This window comes from Capricornis sumatraensis, chromosome 20 (genome assembly GCF_032405125.1).
Source record: "Capricornis sumatraensis isolate serow.1 chromosome 20, serow.2, whole genome shotgun sequence".
NCBI classification, from domain to species: Eukaryota; Metazoa; Chordata; class Mammalia; order Artiodactyla; family Bovidae; genus Capricornis; species Capricornis sumatraensis.
In genome coordinates, this window is record NC_091088.1 from 30,461,231 (window position 1) to 30,464,126 (window position 2,896).

The following is a 2,896-nucleotide window of genomic DNA, read 5'->3' on the forward strand; positions in this document are numbered from 1 at the left end:
GGAGTTCTCTTCGTGTAGTTTTGGTTTCCCTTCTCCTACGATTTCTTCCACCATCATTAGCTTCATCTATGTTCAGTTACTTTATGGAATCAGCTGCTCTATCTGTGTTTTGGGAACTTGGGGATGACCCTTAAAAAACTATTTTCAACATCAAAAAATGCCATTTGTCTTGGAAGGCTACCAGATTTCTTTAGTAAATCTGGAAGAGGGCTGGCCCATCAGTTGGCATCATCATGATCCTCTTACTCATCTAAAATAAAACAAGAATGCAAAACATATACAGGGAACAGAATTTAATTCTGGGCTGAAAACTCTCCCCCCAGTCCCAGCAACCAAGATGAAGTGGGCTTTCTATCAGCAAAACATATCTTGCGTATGTTCCCCAAATTACGAGTCCTCCAACCCCCATCCAGGTGAATTTTAACCACAAACCAAGAATGGATGTCCTGAACATCACTGCCTTGAACTGTGTCTCTTATCTGACTCTGGAGATATTTCAGGGAGGGGGACATACCAGAGATCCTTCTCAGAAATGGAAACCAGATGTCCTCCAAGGTCTGAGTCCCAGAAGTCAAGCACCAAGCAGCAAGTTCAGTCAGAGACACCAAGAAGAAAAGATGTTACACGGATGTGTGAAGACTAATCCATCATTCAGTAAATCTACACAGGATGCCTGATAGATACCCGTAATATCTCCAGTGGGCATATAGTGGTTAATAAAGGCATACTCTCCACTGAATGGTAAGCAGACGGGAAGCAAACATTCACACATGTGACTGTCTTACATTATTACATTGAAGAGTTCACTCAAGAAAGTAAGGCATTTTAAGAAAGTATAAGAGAGGAACCTAACTTAGATGAAAGTCTCAGGAAGCTCTCTCTGGAGAAATAACATTTGTAATAAGGGATGAATTAAAGTTAACCACATGATAATTAGGGAGAACATTATACATACCATCATTCAAAGGGTGTACTTTTACTTTTTATACCCATTTAATCCCTGTTACATCCATATAACTTACCCAGGTAATTAGTGTTTATTTTTTATTCCTTCAGAATTAGACATGAGGTACACAGAATAAGAAAGTCTCTGAAATGTCAGTAACTTACAGTTCATCTAGGTCAGAGATCTTCACTTACAGCCTGAATCTGATCCCCACAAGTATTTTGTTTAGCTCACACAATGTCAAATATGTTTTGGAATTATTTTCCACCTAGTTTTAAATTAGGGAAATTTCACATTAAAAGCTATATTTACAGCTTCTCAACGACAACAGATCTGCTGACACTGGAACAGAATTAGCACACGGTAATTCTGGACTTCTGAAAGCCCGTGAAATACCTTTGTGCAAATTAGAAGATGTCCTTTCCTCAGAACTCTCCCCAGAAAATATCTACATCTGTGATATGAATGACACGTCCTCTGAAACAGTGTCCTTGTACACTGTACAACCTTCATAACCGTTCTCTGATGGAACAGTCTGCAGGAGCTGAGGAGTGACTATCCCTTGACAAAGCAATGAACTCTGAGTGTTCCACAGCCCTCACTCTTCCCCACTGTCTTGGTCCTGGCCCACTTCGCTCACTGACATCACCTGCCCGCTGAAGGTGTTTAGGTTTGGACCCCTCACCTTCTCATTTTACAGTAATCTGCAGGGGTGATGGGATTCACCCAAGATCACTTAGTGAGTTAGCAGCAAGCCAACCTTGAATCAACCAGGCCTTGAATCTCTTGTCTCTCCAGAGCAAGACTCTTCCTGCCATGTTGGCTGCCTCCCTCAGCAGCTGATCCAAAGTCGCTGGATTATCTCTAGTCTAGGTGATTTCGAGAGTTGCAGATCAGTGATGTTCAGGCTATTTTATGGCTCTTAAAAGAGGGACTGAGCCATATGCAAGCAAGCTGGAAATTCAATTGCTTCTGCAGCTGCAGAAGGCTAATTTCTACATTGATATTTGGCAAAACTACCAACTAGAAAATACCACTCAACTCATATTTTTAAATAGTATTATATTAAATGAAATTACACATTTATATGCTGAATGCAGTCCTAACATCAAATATGGTTCTTATTTTGGTTGGTATCTTCCTGGAGGGAGCATGTTTCTACTTCATCCAGATATAGGGCCCTCTCCCCTCGTATTCCTGTCCACCTGCAATCAGATATTTTATCAAATCAAAGTTGACATATAAATGACACTTGGTATCCCATTTTTTTCATTTAATTCAGAATTTATATGGGGTATAAGTAGAAGGATTATATGGAGGGTTTTTTTAAAATCCAATGTCCAGCCACACCCCAGTCTAACTGAGGCAAAATCTTCTTGGGAGGGACCTGGATATCTATATTTTCAGCTTTTACATGTTCAGTGCACACCCTGGATAAGAACTGCTGAGCATTAATCATGCGGCATATGTATTTTCCTAATTGTTAGAGCATCTTAAAAAAAAATCAACTTTTATGGGGCATGGCCAAGATGGCAGAGTAGGAAGACCCCAATTCCACCTATTCTCACGGGCAAACTAAATTATAGCTATTTACAGAGCAACTATCCATGAGAATGACATGAAGACTAGCAGAAACTATTTTGTATAATTAAAAATATTAATTAAAAGAGGATCTACAATGAGATGGGCTGGAGGGGCAGAAATAGTATAGTCAAGATCCATACCCCTGTATAGGCCACCCACAAGCAGGATTATAATTCCAGCTGCAGAGGTTCCCCACAAGAGTGAGGGGTCTAAGCTCCACAGTGGGGTCCTCAGTCCAGGGGTCCTGCATGGGGAAGACGATCCCCCAAAACATTTGATTTGGCAGGCCAGTGGATCTAACTTTCATGAGAGACAGAAGGCTGTAGGAAACAGAAACACCACACTTACAGGCACACACAGAATCTT